This window comes from Lonchura striata, chromosome 2 (assembly GCF_046129695.1).
Source record: "Lonchura striata isolate bLonStr1 chromosome 2, bLonStr1.mat, whole genome shotgun sequence".
NCBI classification, from domain to species: domain Eukaryota; kingdom Metazoa; phylum Chordata; class Aves; order Passeriformes; family Estrildidae; genus Lonchura; species Lonchura striata.
The window spans coordinates 104646273-104664419 of record NC_134604.1 but is presented as its reverse complement, the minus strand read 5'-3'; the positions used below and the strand labels follow the sequence as shown (position 1 = coordinate 104664419).

General features: G+C 36.8%; 1 long non-coding RNA gene across 2 annotated transcripts in view; it reads right to left on the bottom strand.

The window, feature by feature from the left end:
* The window catches only part of LOC116184831 (uncharacterized), a 153446-nt gene extending 137252 nt beyond the window's left edge, over positions 1-16194 (bottom strand). For both annotated transcript variants that reach the window (XR_004149515.2, XR_013342090.1), the window contains exon 1: positions 16034-16194. This is a non-coding gene — a long non-coding RNA (uncharacterized LOC116184831). The remainder of the gene's footprint in view (positions 1-16033) is intronic.
* Between the last annotated feature and the right edge of the window lie 1953 nt (positions 16195-18147).

Sequence of the window (18147 nt, the reverse complement as noted above, 5' to 3'; positions counted from 1 at the left end):
TTTTCCTTTTGGATTGTACGAAGAACAGAATAGAATTTGGTTTTCTGATCTTCATGATAGATGATTGTACAAGGACCATGGACAAATCATGAGGTGTATTTTCATACAAAAGTTTTCCCAGATGAGAATAAATTAGGAGAATTAGTTTGCTAGGCTTAACAATTTTTGACTCATCATTTTCTTATATCATATAGCCTCAGATAATTTGGATAAAAAGGAAAATAAAACTGAAGTTCGGAGTTACAAAATGTATGTGTGAATTATTTATAGCACTAAATTAAACAAAGTATTTGAATTCATAATGATTGGAAAATCTATTTTTGGGCTAACCCCATTCCCACCATTCTCTAGGCCCAGCCATCCAGACAGGCTTTTACCATGGGAAGAGTGCACCTTCCCCAGCCACAAGCAGCCAATTTCTCCAGGAGGATGCTGTAGAAAACATGTCAAAACTTTACTAAAGGCAGACCACACCCACACCCTCTCCCTCGTCCACTCAGTGGGTCATCTCCTAGCTGATCAGATTACCCAAGCAGGACTGTCATTGAGTACCCAGCTTCTTCCTCCACCTCCTTTGTCACTATGATTGCTGTTACAGCCAACAAAGGATGAAGATTCTTCTTAGCCATCCTTTTGTATTTATAATATTTATAGAAATATTTTTTTACTGTCTTTACAGCACTAATCCACATTTCTATTTGGACTTTAGCCTCTCTGTTTTTCTCCCTGCATAAGCTCATGACATCATTTTAGTCCTCCTGCATGCTCCTTCTTCCAAAGGTCATATACTTTCCTTTTATTCCTGATTTCCAGTCAAAATTTTCTGACCAGCTGGGCCAGTCTTCTTCAACATCTTGTCTTCCAGTCTGTGGGCATGGCCTGTTCCTGAGCCTTTAAAATTTCCTTCTTGGAGAATATCCAGCCTTCCTGGACTCATCTTTTCTCTGAGACTGTCAGAGGGGTTGGATCTCAAAAAGTGAAGATGAGAACATAAAATTTACTTACCAGTAAAAGTAGGAAGTAGAACAAATTTAAATAAATACAATAAAACTGATCAAGTATATTTGTGATACACATTACAAACAAAAGCAATGTACCAGTAAACAATATAAAATATCTTATTCATGAGACATTATTAGTAAGTTAACATCACATTAATTACATTTTAATCAAGCTTATTTGGAATAATGGATGCAATATGCCATAATGCAGTGCAGTGCAGATTGAATTGGCTTTGTCTTTTTTGTCCAGAATACCAAAGGGAAGAATAATTATTCTGCTGCACCATGGCAGCTGCTATTTATGGACTGTCATTTTATTTTTCTAGCAGTTCATCTAAAGATGTGTCATATGAGACCCTCCCAGATGCATACTCATTCTTTCAAAAAATGTGTTGTCTTTTCCACAACATTTTTCCAAAAGATGTGAAGTGGTCCTAAATAACATAACATATAAAAAAATGCTATTTGATTTAAACATTTTTACCTAACTTGGCAGTAAAGCCCAGTGCTTGCGGACAAAGATTTTTATTTGTTAACTTCAGTGTGCACTTAATCAGCCTTTTTAAAATTCTAAATTAGAATTGTACGTTTCATAAAGAATGTATTTATATACTAAGAATGAAATACTGTATTTATGATTAAATTGCAGGTTGGCTTTTGCAAAAATATCTTTGCTGTAAAATACTATGGCTTAATGATATATTGCACCACCATATTTTTTAATAGGAAGTTATCCAAAACACACCATTAAAATAAACTTAAAGATTTTTTTACTTGCACATTAATTCTTGAGACAGCAAGAAGAGACACCCAGTACTTTAACCCCTCCTGTGTCTTTTTCAAGACTGTAATTTCCTGCACTCAGACCTGACTTTGCAGAAATAACTAGATCGCTCCTTTTACATATTTTGTAATTTTTACCATTTGCATTCTCAATAATTTTTTAAAATCACTTTAAATATTCCATAAAATGTATTTTTTTTTTGTCACAAGGTCTCAATGTAAATAGAAATATGATTGAAGACTTCACGACATGTATCAAAATACTTTGTATTAGGAACAAGGCTTAAATGAAGACAAAGAAGGGGTGGAGTACTCACTCATTGTAGTTCCATTGAAATAAGCTTTTAAAAAAAAAAAAAAAACAGAATGGAGACATCATAGAATCAATAAGGTTGGAAAAGACCTCCAATATTATTGAGTCTAACCTTTGGCCAATCACCTTCAAGTCAACTAAACCATAGCACTGAGTGCCACATCCAGTCATTTCTTGAACACTTCAGGAACAGTAGCTCTACCACTTCCCAGGGTGGCCCATTCCAGTGCCTAACAGCCCTTCCAGTGAAAAAATTATCTTTGGTGTCCAGCCTGACCTCCCTGTTGTATCTGGAGTTTATTTCCTCTTGTCCTGTTACACTTTCCTGGAAAAAGTGTCCAGTTCCTTCTTTGCTGCTATTGCCTGGATTCAAAAGACAAAACTTGCAAAAGTGCTAAAGTGGTAAGATAAAAAAGCAATTTTTTAGAGAAAGCTTTCAGGTACACAAATGTGTCTCTGCACATGCGTGATAAAGGATTTTTACGGGGTTTTTTAAGATCAATTAACTAGTATATCTGGCAGGTATATCCAATAGGAGATCAGTTGCCCCAGTAATCCACCCTTGGGTCTGCCCCTTGGAGTTGGTCCAGGAGCTTCTTCACTCCATTTCTTGTTATATTTCTTAAGTTCTGGCAGAAAACAGATGTTCTTGTCTGGAATTCTCTTCTTAAGAACAAGACTAAACAGAATTTCAAGAATGTGTCAATAAGGGTTAGTTTATTGTGAGAAAGGGCAGGAAAAGCACTAGAAACCATAAAACTATGTTTTAAAAATCTACAAGGCTACAAATATATGAAAAAGATGTAAAGAACTAAAAAAACTGTTTAGGCATCAATACCACCACCTTTCAGTTAGTTGTAGAGGATAGTGAGGTCTTCCTTGAGACTCCCTACTCCCTCAGCTGCTCCTCCTCATAGTGAGAAGTTTCTGACCTTAAGTACCTTTGGTAATATTTTTCTTTTATTTACCTTGTTTTTATAATCTAGAAGCTGGTTATTTTACATGCTTTGTCCTAAAATATATGGCATTACTGACTAGTTTCCTGGGACTGCTCTCCACATTCTACCTGACCATTTTTCCCACTGGGAATGAATTCCCATCAGGAACCAGCTGTTGTCTGTGACAGGAAATGTGTACATCTGCAGGGCATGGCCTTTTCATTTCCATTGGGTTCTGAAATATATATTTTGAAGGACTGAATTCCCTGTCCAAAAATTCTCTCCATTTCCCAGCAAAGTAATATACTCAACAGTCTCCATTTCCCAATCCCATGGCTCACTGTTGGCATATACATTAAAATTGTGTTTCATACTGCTTTGTGTTCTATCTGGCTTTTCTGTTTACTCTTTGACACACTCAGACAGAAGGAGCTTTGTTCGCAGAAGTAAGCAGGATTCACAACTCTGGGTCTTTTTACTCTTGACCTTTTAAAACATTTAACATTTGGCCTTTTGCAACCTGAGTAAATGCCTTTAAGCACCTTCATTGAAGCCTGGGCTTTCCTCTTTTACTCATAACTACTGTATGAGTAGGTCTGGTGTGGAAAGAGAAAAGAGAGTTCTTTGAACAGGAAGGTAATTCAGGCCCCACTGGGGAGACAGGAAAGGAGGAGGCATAGTGCAGGCCACCAGGGCCCAAAACTAGAAAGGGAGAAGAACTCCAGAACCCCTTTCCCCACCTTCCTAAGGCAAGAAGGTTGGCTTTTAGTTTTACTCTGCATTCAGTACCTACCTCTGGCAGGTAATCTCCAGCCAGAGTGGTCTTTGATTATTTTTTTAAAAAATCAGAACAAAGATAAAGAAGACCATGCTGCAAGGCTGAAGTAAAATATATTGATGCAATGAAACTGAATAGAAGTAGTGTAATTACTGATATCTTTGAAACTCTAATTCAGGGCATTTTTCTGTAACACAGACTATACAGGACAATTACAGGGAAAATCAGGTAGGCCTAACAAGAAGGCAGAAAAAGCAGAACTCAAAATAGCAGGAAAGTTGCTAACACAAAAAATGTTTGTCAGGAAAAAATTTCTACAAAATACAAGCATTAGCTATCTTAAACTCTTTATGAAGTTTTTTATTTTCCTTATGAGATGATAGCATATGCCTCATATGCCTCAAACACCTGTAACCAGAAAGAGTGTGGTGGCACCTGGAATTAAAGCAAAAAAAAAAAAAAATTTGAAAGATTGGAGGGAGCTTTTTATTTTAAAAATTCTTGATTACAGAAAGGCTAAAGAATGAAAGAACAAAATACATCATTTTTTATGAGTTTGTTTATGTAAGACTAATCTGAGGAACATATAGATTCTCCATTATACATAAGAAATGAGGAATTCAAAAGGCTCTGGGAGACTGGAATCAGAAGTGCCTTCAGGAAACACAACGTAGAGGAAGTGTAGAGCTCTTACTCAGTCTTTGCTTGTTAAGTAGCTCCCAACATATATTCCTTAATCAGAGATATTTCTACTTCTTTCAACTCAAACAGATTTTACAAAAAACCTAAAATTCCAATTGAAAATGGAAAACAATGTGTGAATTTAAAATAGAGAAGGAACAATTCAGACATATTGCTTCAGCTATAAATTTGTGTTCTTGATATTTATACTACACAGCTCATGATTGGCTTTGAAATTGGCACTTGAGGGATCTCACAAGCAATTATTCTCTGAATATTTCTACAGACAAAGTGAGTAAATATTCAGGAAAAAAGCATCTTGCTACCCTTTAGCTGTGCATTGTTTATTCTATCAAAAGCACAGCAAGTAATCATATTAAAAGAGGAGGATTATAGTTATTTCCCATGCAGGCAAAAGAATTGGTAAAATCTTTTGGATTGTGATTTGTGCATGATTGTCATCCGAGCATGATTTACTCAAGCTTAAGAGGGTCTTGAACAGTATTTTATATTAAAGTAGTAGATGCTACAGCTAGATTAGTAGATAGTATCTTCTTGTTAGATTTTAATAGCTTGTTGCCAGAAACTGTAGCTTTTCTTCAATGTCCCGAGAGCTTCTGTATTTGTCTATTATTTATTGATATGAATGGAAGATCACAGAATCATAGAATCACAAAATGGTTTGGGTTGGAAAGGACCTTAAAGATTATCTCATACTAACTTCCCTGCCATGGGGAGGCCAGGTTCTCAGAGCTCCAGCTAGTGTGACCTTGAACACCTCCAGGGATGCAGAATCCACAGCTTCTCTGGGCAACCTGTGTCAGTGTCTCTGCAGCTACACTGCAAGGAAAGAACTGGCTTCCTCCAAATATCTCACCCAAACCTACTCTCTTTTAGGTTTAATCCACTCCCCTTGTCCTGTGACTACATGTTCTTGTAAAAAGTACCTCTTTGTCTCTTTCATAGTTTGCCTTCAGGTCCTGTATGGGTGCAATTAGGTCACCTTGAAGGTTATTTTCCAGGCTTCATTCTCCCAGCCTATCCTCATACAAGAGGTCAAAATATCTTGGTGACCCCTCTCTGGAATTCCTCCAACATGTTGATGTCTTTCTTGTGCTGAGGATATCAGAGCTGTATGCAGTACTCTAAATGAGGTCTCAGCTGAGAGGAGCTAGTGCAATGAAGCTTATTGTCACTGCAGGCTGCATAATGTTTTTATATTCAGCATTTCACATTTCTTGTGCTTCTGTAGGTGCTTTAATATTTGCTGTTACAGAGAAGTTTCACTTTCATTAGAAAAACAATTATTTTAAAACAAATATTTGCATATTTAAGGTAGATGGCAGTGTAGGTTGAGAGGTGTCTATTATGTAATATAGTAATGCAGTCTTTTGTGATTCATTACAACAAACTCTGCATCTACTTCCTACAAATGAAATGTGTTTTCAGAATTTTGTTCAAACATAATTGTACAGGAAATAGACATAGAATTGAAAAGATGCAAATTTTAAAAAGAGCTGTTTGTTTCACAGAGTATTTTATGCACTTCACTAAACATTCTAAATATGGCAGCAGTCATATATGACAGAAAGCAGAATATTCTGTATTTCCCTAATTACTTTTCTAGTCTGGTGTGAAACTTGCTTTCTCAGAGCCAGTGTGTATGTGACAGCTAGGGATGGGATTGACATTAATTCTGAAATTTAATCAATTTTGGTTGTCTCATCTTGATAAGAAGAGATCATGAAATAAAGTTACTCTGCTTTACTTGAGAGGCTTAGATCATGTATCAATTTGCAATAAATATGTAACACTTGAATGAATCAATAAAAAATGCCTACTTGGAAAATAACTAAGAGAAAAGTACTTATTTTTCCTTGTCTTTTCCCTTGGTAGGAAGGAGTCTGGCATAAATGACAGAAAGTAGTATTAGAAATTTAAATATAACATAAATTAATTTAGGTGGTCTAACAGCTCTTTTATTTCCTTTTTTCAAGGAACTCATGGGGACTAACCCAAGTGAAGCCCAGGCTGGCTTTAGCCAGTACACTAGCACAGCCTGCAGAAAATCTTCACAATTGTTTTTTTTTTTATTTAACCTACCTCTTTCTCTAAGGATTTAGACAGATAAAGATTTTTTTTGTTTCTTTTGGGTGAGAGGGAAAAGAGTGTGTTTTAGTGAGTTTTCTGTTACGTGTCTGTATTGGTGTGGCACGGTCAGGTTTTAGGCAGCAGGGCCCACAGGGATGGTCCCTGTGAGGAGCTGCTGGAGCTCCCACCAGCAGAGCCAAACCCCAATGGCTCTGAAGAGGGACATGCTGCTGGACAAAGCTGGGCCAAGGAGAGAGGCTGGTAATGCCTCTGTGATGGCATATTTTTCTTTTTCACATTTTTCTTCCTTTCAGTATCCTAAAAATCCATTCTTTCCCCCATTGTCAAGTGGTATTAAATGTGGGAGACTTTTAAATTATTTTACTTTTGAAATTTCATGGCCTTAAGTTCCACATCACCACCTGTGCTCATTTCATTTACATAGATGGGAAGGTTCAGTGGGAGAATGTCCTGGGTTGACCTGAACCAGGAGAGAGAGAAAAGGTAAATGTTCTGATGCAGGGCAGGAAGACCTGCCTTCCTCTGCAGCATCACCTTGCAAAGCTGCACAGCTGCCAGGCTTTCCACAAGACCTCAGCATGGACACGATGTGTGGTGTGGATGCACAGCTTAGGTTCCTGAGCACCCTGCAGTGATGTTCTGCCTGTGTGCCATTCTATTTCAGTGAGTGCCAAGAGCAGAACACCTTTTGTACTACAAGGCACTTGGGGTCATATAATAAGGTCTGCTGAAATAAAGGATATTTGTCAGATCAGCTTAATAATGGGAAATGGATATAATTCAAGTGTTATAAATGGCAAATCTTAACCCTTTTGGAAAAGAAAAGGGTGTAGAAAAAGAAGTGGTAGAAGGGGAACAAGTTAAATGCAAGTCACTAGATCCAGTTCATAGACTGGTTATCTTTCATATTACTTATTCATCTGTAGAGCTACTCTGCCAAGTCTAAGTGAAGAATTTATGTACATAAAGAGGCACTAGATAAAAGCAGGTAAGGATTACCTGTGATTGTTTCTTCCATATTTGGTTATAAAATATTATTTTTAAATTTCTTCGATTATCTATGTCATGACTGTAAAAATATCTAATGGAGTTTGAAATCCCTATTTTCACATTCTATTTCTGAAGACATCTCTCAGGAAGATAGAACTTTCCTTTGCATTTGCTCTTCTAAGACTAAAACTTGTATGCAATAACATTTTTATAGCTTTAACAATGTAATTTTGTCAAATATAACTACATCATACTGTGAAGTGTTCTGAAAAAATGCAACCTTTTTCCTAGATGTTATTTTAACAGAAAACTCATGAGTGTTAAAGAATGGAGCCTGTAGAAAAGAAGAGGTCCTTCATGTTCTGTAACCTTATGTGCATGAAAATTCTTGAACATGTGGACAATCCTTGAGAGTCCAATAGAAAGTATGCCATGCATTCCTGCTAAGTTCACTGAGCTGGAATGAACAAGTACGAGACCATAAGAGTGTTAGTTGATCTCTGCTGTTGTAGGAAACAGTGGAATAAATCTGGAAACCTGAAACTGTGGGGAACTCAGTTTATGTATTGCTATGGTCATTGCTATTGGAAAAGTGCTACAAGAATATTTGAAGTGACCAAGGAAAAGAAAGCATTCCTATTTTTTTTTCTTTTCTCCTGCTCATAAAGTACTGTAATAAGAAAATGTATACATTAACCACCCTTTTTGGAAGCATTAAAATCAGCAGTAGATACCCTTTTTGACAGAACACAGACTAGGATGTACCAGATTTAATATGCAGGAAAGAGTTACGATCTTAATTTATAGGAAAATCACTGAATATAAAATAAGTCAAAACTATCTCAAGGTACAAGGTAGGAAAGTAAAGCTAAAACTTGATATTCTACAGTGTGGCTGTTTGTGAGAGTGCAGATAGAAACAATCTAAGTATCTCCCTCCTGATCCAAGCACATAATTCTGAACCTGCCACCCATTTTCAGCTGAAAGGCCCAGATGCAAAATAAATATTTGATCTTTTGACCCTTGAAGTTGAAGAATCACTATGCAGAATGTGATCCTCACTTATACTCTTCCACATGATTTCTGAAACACTCTATGTGTTTACAGAGCCAGTATAAGGGATAACTTGAGGCCCCAGCTTCATCTTTTGCAACAGTGTGAGGACAAAATGTTCAATTTATATGTCAGTTTTATGTTACTTGAATTTTTGTAATTTTATGCAATATGCAATGCACACACTAAAGCTATTAATGTCCTCAGAAAGAAATATACTCTTGCAGGACTTTGCTGATACTTCACATCTTTAGTATTACTTTTGCTCAAATATCATTCCCTAATATTTAAAATAAGATATGAAGAAAGTGTTTATTTTATATACAAAATCAAGAATATCATTAGTATCTTGCAGCCAAAACTGGATAAAAGTACAACAGCACCAAGAATCTTGCTCTTAACTTTGTATCATGGGAAGGTAGTTATTTACTTTATTTTATCTTTTCTTATTTACTTTATTTTATCTTTTCTTCAGCTGAACATTGAGGTTTCAGCTTTTGGCAAGAAGTTCTGTTTGCTGTTCTCATTATTGAATTCTGTATCAACTCAGTTTTAATATGTTTACTACATTGGTGGGACCTGTGTTAATTCTCTCTTTTCCTGCCCTCAGCTGTATAATAGGAATAAACTAAGTGGAACGTCAGGAAGAACCTAAAAGGAGGAAAAAGGAGATAGAGGAAGTAGTTAGTATGTGTGTCTGTGCATGAGAGAGGGGATGGAGAAAGAGTAAGAAAAGAAAAAGAAAATTCTACACTCCTGTGTTCCCCATCACTGTGTTCTAAGTACTTGATACAGACTTTTAGTCACTCAACTCATTCCTCAGAGCTGTAAAGAAACAAACAATTTCCTTTCACAAGATCAGTATTTTTTCCTGTTCAAACATCATTTGGAGAGACAGACAGAGTGACTGCTCTTATCTTCCTCTCTTTTGTGCTTCATCTGACAGTTACAGTCTCTTTAACCATGTCTGCAAGCAAAACACATCCCGTTACATTTCCAGAGGGTCTCCTGTCATTGTCATGATGTATGGCATCCTCTTAAGGCCTTCACATTAAACACAGATCTGAAGGCAATCTGAGCTCTACTCCTGGGGTGGTTACAAAGATTGAAATACTGAAGATTACTGAAAGCAATGAATCAAAATGACTACAAGCTGGCTGAGCAGAGGAGCATATGACTAAAATGTGCCAGATCTTCTGCTTTGCATGCTCTGTAGCCATTTACACCATTTCAAGGTGGGACACAGTCATTTCTATTCAGGTTTAATAACATTTGAACAATCTGGCCTCCTGAACTCTTGAAAAGCAGACACTCATTGTTTGCCCAATTAGAGACATTATCCTGTTACAGACCAGGAACATCAGATTCCATAGACCTATTCTGTAGATCTATTTTCTGTATACATCTTAAAGTTCCCATAGAACAAAGGATATTAAATGTATTGCCAAATGAGCCATTTGACCATATTTTACTCATTAATGTCTAGTTTAGATGGAAGTAAAATTGTTTTAGATATATTAGTTTCTTTCTCTTGATCATTAAATTATTTAAGAGTTTTTTGCACCAACAGTGGCATCGATATTTGACCATATCTGTTGTCACATTGACAGAATTAGCCAATATTCTTGTCAAAAACAAGTGATTAATCAAATGTCAGCAAGAAGCTTAACAGATTCTTCATAAAAATTCCACAGCCTGAAATATCTCATGTAAATTAGTCAGTGAGTACTTTAAAAGAAAAATTACATGAGCTATATTGATTCATATCCTAAAGCAGGGATGCAGAAGAGCCCTAACATTTACCAGAAAAAGCATATGGTAGTTTAGCCATATTTAGAAATGAGGAATTTCTAGGGAAAAAATTCTCCCTCCCTGAAGAAAATAAAGAAAGGTCATTAATATTGTCTCTTTTTTTTTTTTTTTTTTAATTCAGTATTCACATTAAATATGCTCAGAAGCTTGTATTTTACTCTTTGATAAATAAGAAGTCTTAAGGATACAAAAGAGCTTCAGGCATTAGGCACTTAGCAACCTGAAGAATTGTGCACAGGTTAGCATTGATTCTCAGTTTTCTCTGACAAAGTAAAGCCTGTGGCTCTGCATATGTTTGTATTTATAGGAGTTTGATTCATGTTTCATAGGCATACTAGATTTTAAAATGGTGGGCAAAACTTCTTCCTTTTTTTTGTTTGCTTGAGGCTTTATAAATGGCAAGAGAAATGCCCAGTTTTCCTATGCTCGTTTGTACCTGAATCACAGAATCATAGAATCTTTGGCTGGAAAAGTCGCCTTAAGATTACTATATTCAGTCATAAAACCAGCTCTGCCAAACACTAAGCTATATCCCTTAGTGCCACATCAACATGTAGCAATGCCACACAGGAGCATTTCATTAGTCTAAGCTGGGGTAGTTTTGCAGGTCCTCTTTCTAATATCTTTAAGGACCTAAATCTTGAATTTTTGTAGGAGATTTAAAAAATCTCAGAACTCATCCATTTTCCTAAATATCAGTCACTTTGGGCAGTGCCTGTTGGTGTGTAAAGCAGTCAGCACTGCTTTTGAAGAGAAATTTAAGTTCCTTACTCATTGTACCATCTTCCCAGCAGTTGTGACTCAGTAGCAGATCATCATCATACTGCTTCCTCCTCATCCATGAGCAGAAAAGAAGAACAGTTTTCTACTGACATTTCAGACTCAGCCATGCAGAGCAGCTTAGCAAGTCAGTATTTCCTTTTGACAGCTGTCTTTTCAGCTTCAGCATTTAGATTCTGGCTAAAGATTGATTTCTTCTTCCTTTTCAAAACTCCTCAAGAGCCATAATATCCAGGTCCAGTATAACAATGTGGTATAATAGGTGGGTACTGGACAAACATTACAAAGGCTTCTCATTTGTCATGAATCCCTTCTGAAGCAAATGTGAAGGGTATACTTGGGAATAGTCTGAATTCCTACAATCTCTTAGGGCAAGAGGAACAGGGTGTAGTTCAGAGCAATCCTCGACTAGTGCCACCAGTTGTGTTCACAGAGGTTGTTCTGGGGTTGACAGAAGGCAGATCTGTCCTGAGTGTGCTCTGATGCACCCCAGGTGCTCAGTGGTACAGTGAGCTCTCTCTCCCACTCTACATCTGTCTTCCCAGGTGTCCCTCACCTGCCTGAAGATCATCTTTAACACAAGAACAGATGAAAGCTGGGCTCTGATTGTGTAGGCAGCTTGTCATCTGTGGGTTATTAAATACAGTTCTTTACTCCAGGAAGTACAAGCGCCTAACTCTAGCCAGAAAACTGTAAGCATGAATATATATGTGCTTCCTCAGGTGCTCATACCATTTATGGAGGATATAATCATCAGGAATGCCAGTAATAAGAGGCAACAAAGTTAATAAGCCACAAGTAATCTTTCTGCTTTTTTACCCCTTCCACTATATTGCCTTTGCAGATGTACCCCAGTGACATTTTATTTGTAAAAATAAGCAGCGTGGAGCACCTGAGCATGGTATTTCTGTAGTCTTAGCTGTTATATACATGTGAGAATAGCAAATTATAGGAAGCTGAGTCATTTTGCTAAGCAAAATTCATTTGGCTAAGCCACACATCACAAAATCACAGCCGTTTTTCACCAGAAACAGTTTCTCAGGAAAGGTGTTGCAGGTAAGAAATAAATGTTCCCTCCTAATCTCTTGGAGGAAGAGAGAGGCTTTTTGGGAGGTAGCACTTAGGTTACAGTGCATAACCACTGCCAAGTTATCAGCTAGCCTTCCTCACCCTTTATATGGTCTACCTACCCATGCCCACACAAGCAGAGCTTTATATCCTTGTGTGAGTAAGCACTTAGGTTGAAGAAATCACACAATGCTTATAGAAATAGAATACAAATGCAGTGTCAGTGAATAGAGCACATTGGCTGTTGTGCTGGTGAAGCAGAGTGTATGTATTATGCTGCTTCAGAGAATGAGAAACAATTTTATCTTCTATGGGAGATGAAGTGAACATCAGAGCAAGTGAAACAGTACACGCCGTGAGTCTCTACAGAGGAAAAATAGTGTCAAAAACCTTAGCCAAAGGTTAATTGATAATTGGTTTAATTATTCATTTGTTATTAATGATTACTAATGAGAAACATTAGAATAATCAATGTTCCAGCCCAGTGCTTTGCCAGATGTCATGTTAATTGCAACTGAAGATAGCAGTAGCTTAGCAAAATGCAGAAACAATTAGCATGATTGACTCGAAGCCACCTCACGCCTCTCTGGAGCATTGTTCTTGCAGCACTACAGAGCAGTATAAAATTCTCTGGGTTTGCAGAGTGGGAAAAGAAGGTTTCTAATAGCCTTTGCTATAAGCCAGATTTGTCTCATAAAAGGTAGAAATTACAGTAAGTCTGACACAAGGAAATATATTTTCTCAGAGAGATCACAATCACAGGCTAATATGAGAGGAAATACAAAATAACCTACAGTGAATAAAATGTTAACACCAGTAATGGCTAATTGAAATTAAAATCTACTCTTTCCCCCATGAAAAATTTGTTGAGCTTTAATATTCCCAATGAAATTTCACTTTTAAATTATGCTTTATGAACTGAAACAACCATAAACCACTAAAGTACCATGTTGTTATTCAAAATATGCAAAGTAGTTTCTTAAACTACAGGTATTGTAAAATGCTGAGAAATTAAATTTTCTTCTATGCAGAGATAAGGTTTCATTCCATAGTTAAAACAGGAGATTTCATTTGGCTTAGACAAACTGCAGTACAGGTTGAAACAAAAGTAGCATGTGTACATCAAATACAACCTCCCATCACATAACAGAGTTCTCTCTGTGTCTCCATGCCCAGTTTGATCCTCAGCCACAAGATGAAAACTAGAATGTCTGTATGCACATCAGGGAATCCAGGTAGTTCTGGTCTAACCCCAGACTTGCTTTTATTATTCAGTGGCTCCAGGACACAGACTTTAGCATCAAAGAGTCCAAAGCAGTAGTCCCAATAACCATCAAAGACAGAATCAGCAATGGCACATGTAACACAAGTCTGTGGTTCCTGAAAGTTAAGAAAACACTGAGTCTACGTAATGTATGTGTCTGAGCTGCTTTTAATCAGCCATGAGCAATGGGGTACCACACAATCTGGTGTAATCAGATTACAATCTTGAGTGATTGGGATATATATAACACAATTTTTTTCTTTAATTAACACTGACACTGAAAATAGGATAAAATTTTTGATTCTTATTGGAAAAGGTGCTTAAAAGCACACACATCTTGATGATTATTGTGTCCAATCCTGTGCACAAACCACAGCTCCTAGTCACAAAATTCTGTATGACAATCAAAAATCAGCAGTGCTTGTGTGTGCTTCACCTGATTAGCACATGGTGAAGGTGAGAAGTTTCCTCACTGAAAGTTGTCTTGTGCCTGGGGGGGGTCTATGCCAGACCCCTGGCCTGTTCTCACGGAGCTAAGGGAGCAAGGTAATGGGACGTGCACTGAAGCTGCAAGGAATGAAGGACATTGATCAAAGGGAAGATTCTACTACAAGTCCATTTCTGTGATGTCTTGGGTACCTGCTGATGTAAAGCTGGTACCTGCTGCTGAAGTTTAGACCTTCAGTTATAATATATTATTTATCTAGACAGAGGTAAGGTTTGGCAGTGCCTTATCCATGTATCAAACACTGCTGTGTTGCTTTCAGCAGAGGAACATAGGAAAAGGCTGCAGTGGTCTAGAACAAAAGGATTCTGACAGGTCTTTCTACATGAGCTTTCTCACTGTTGTAATTGTGACATGCAGTCAAAAGTCTTAGTCTTTAGGGCAAACTACCCTAAAATTCATGAGTCTCAGCTGGTAAAGACAGAAGAGAGTCAGGAGTTTGCAAGAGTTTCATTATGAGCACAAACCCATATTTTGGTTCCTTCTTTTATATATATATATATATATATATATATATATATATATACATATATATGTGCAGTTTTTTGTATTATAAGTTATATTGGAAATATCTGCTTTTTATAATCAGTCAAGATATCTGCAGTATAAGATACATATATTTTTTGATTTTAAAATAACAAAACCAAATTGGTGAGTGGAGTCTTAAAATAATGGAGAAGCTGTTCTTCAAGCACTAACAGAAATCCCTTCATGTGTTTCCCTCTATCTCATAGAACACAGAAGCACTCATCTAAGAAATAAATAAAATAAAACAAAACATGTTTACTTTTTTGACCCTTCCTTTGGCTTTTCTTCTATCATACATCTTCTTCTGGAATTTTCTGTACTAGTTCACTTTATGTTCAGAGTTTCATTTTTGCCTTTCAGCGATGTTTCTTGTTGGTTTCTTTGGGTTTTTTTAATCTGGAAATTTGATTGTGAAAATCTGCTCACTCCCTCCTTTGCAACATACTGACTTTCACATGAGAATCTGTACATTCAGCAAGAACCTTATCACTTTGATGGATTTGGTTGCATAATTATCAGTGTTTCACAGGTTTATTGGAACAACTTGAAATAATTTAGCAGTATTCCAGTTCTTGCATATAGATTACAGCATTAAATTTTTACTAAACATTTAATTTCCTTTAGATAGCAGCAAAATTCACAGAAATCAGCAAGTAGCAGCTATTAGTTAAAGGGGAAAAGAAAATAAGGAACTCTCACATGAACATGTCTTTGAAAATCAGAGTTCAACCATACCATTAAGTGAATTTCCAAATAAGACTAGAAAGACTGACTAATGTGCCTTGGATAGATAGGCTGCGTGTTTGTCTAATTTATTTTTAAAAGACCTTCAAAAGAAAGCAATTCACAATGTCACTGTTTCACTTCTAGTACTTTTCCAAGAATTAGACAGGATTTTTTTCCACTTAACTGACTAAATTTTTTTTGATGATCACTGAGTAGATTTTTAGCACCTATTTTTATTATACATGGACAAAAAAACAACTTTTCAGAAAAAAAACAATAATAGGAAAGACTTCAAAACTTTCCTTTGATTAAGACATCACATATCCAAAATCAATCTTCTTTTCCAGCAGTTGATCTAGCAGAAGACATTTTTACTTTCTAAAAATCTGACATTTCTGCAAGCATTAGACAGTTATTCTGCTGTGTTTTCACCATTTTACGCAAAATTATAAGTTTTCTTCACAAATATCATAATGTAATCAGTAAACCTTCCAGGATTTTTGGTTCTTTTTCTTTAATTGCAAATTCCTTCTGCATTCTCTCAACCATTATGTCTTCCTTTTCCTAACCACAATATTGCTTATCTCTTGCACATTGTTCTGAGTCCCACTTCTTTACTACCTCCTGATACTTATGGTTTAGTAGATGTCACATTAAGACTGTTTTCAGCATGTACAATATCGTGATTCTCAGGAACTTACCCAAAACCTCAGCAGCATGCTTTTATTTGGATTCAGGCTATGTCCACACTGTCCCTGGGAACACAAGGGATGGAGCAGATGAAGCTCATGCTCTTTTCTGACTCGGCTGTATGCATGCCACCACTGAGCTCAGAGGCCCGAGGCTCAGCACTGCATGGCTAAAGTACCATGAATGCAGGCTGAGCTCAGGCTGCTCACAGACCCGCTCCTCCCTCTGGCACTCTGTGTCAGACCTTTCTGCAGGAGACCCCTGGCAGCCCACATGCATCTGTGCACAATTTAAATACACCAGGAAAGAGCTTGTTGAACTAGATTTTCTGATACCTTTTACATCAGAGAGCATTTGGCACTGCTTCCACTTTTAATACCTTTCCATGTGGATTCTTCACCAGCAAAACATGAATGAGTTGCAGGGCTGGGAGATTCCCACAGAATCCAACTACCCATTCTTGTTGCTGACTTTGGTGAGACATTTTTGTGCTCTGCTTTTTGAGGTCTATGCCTTATTGGCTATTGATATGTCAACAGTTAGCTTGCAAACACAGCTCCCACAAGAAAATTAGTTCAAGTAAAATACATTACAGAACATTTTCTTATTTTAACACAATGAAGTATGGCAATAATGTTTGGTACACTTTGTGTCATTGGAAATCATTAATATTAATGTTTCAGCCTTTTAATATGTGTTGATAAAGTAAAAACAAGGTAGCTAAGAGTAGTATTTTCTCATTTTAAGAGCATTTTGTCTGACAATGTAGCTGAAAAATATGCCATAATAAATTAACATATGGCTGTTCTAAATTTCTTGTCCTGCACAATTTCAAACACACAGACTACAATAAATTACCACAGAGAATTTTTTACTTTAGTATTTTTATGGATTTTTCAACTTTAGGGCATAAATCAGAAATTTCAGGCATTCATATGCCAATTTGGGAAGTTACCAAAACTTTCAAATGTAGATTTTTCCAATTTCTTCAATGTAGGAATACATATTGAAAATAAAAATTAATATAGTGCCAGAAATAAGGTTTGGAAAAGATTTTTTTTGACAACTTTATGGCTTATGAACATGTTGGATTTCACCATCAGTGTTCATCTCAGTGTGTTAATGAGTCATTAGTGGCTTAGCAGAAAATGTATGTCGCTTCAAAGAAAAGACAGAGGTCATGATGTGACCAACAGAGCATCTCCTTAATTTTCCATGTGATTTTGCCAGAGGCAAGAAGATACCACAAGTGAAGCAAAGTAGAGGTTATTGGCAATTGAAAAACTTGTTACAGTTTATGAGAGTTAATTAATATGCAATTTCATCCCAAACAGTTGTCCTTAATATTCCTTCTTCTGTTTAATCTGCTATGCATTTATATTACAGCAGGACTTGGAGATATGTCAGCAGAGATGTGTCTTCCTTTCCCTTAAACATGGATGAGTAGCACAGAGTTTACACAAGGCAGTAGCAGGTATTGTGGTCCAGGTTTTACTAAAATGAAGGGTATTAATGAAAATTACTTTGATAGACACCTCTACTTGTGTGCAGCCATGGGAGTCAGTCCAGTTGGGCATGTATTACCTGCAGAGGAGAAGTCAAACACATACTCAGTCTCCTCTTGCCCTGCCAGCCCTCCTCCATCTCCCTTTCCAGGCTCAGTGCAGGTTAGCCAACACACGGACACAGAGCATAGCCAGGGATTTTAGCCTACAGCTAACATGAAAACTTAGCTCCAACAACTAAAGCGTGGGATTCAGGTTTTCTGACAGTGCATTCCTTAGGTGTAGCACAAAATTATAATTTTTTTCTCATATCTCTTCATGTAGAAAACACTTTGGCATAAAATTCACTCATGAAATGCAACCTAAGATGAACTCATGTTGTTATTCTAGGATCCTTCCATATGGTTCAAACGGATTTGGTTTTGAGCAGAGCAAGAAGCACACACCACATACATTTTAAATAATAATAAATGTGGAGTAATGCTGTATGTGCAGAAAAGTCAGGGCACAGCAGGAAAAGGGTCAGTCTATGTTCAACCTAATCACTCTGCTGGTTTCTGCTACAGAACAACACTGCAACTATAAGGGATTTTTTTCCATTTTAATACAAATAAGATGAC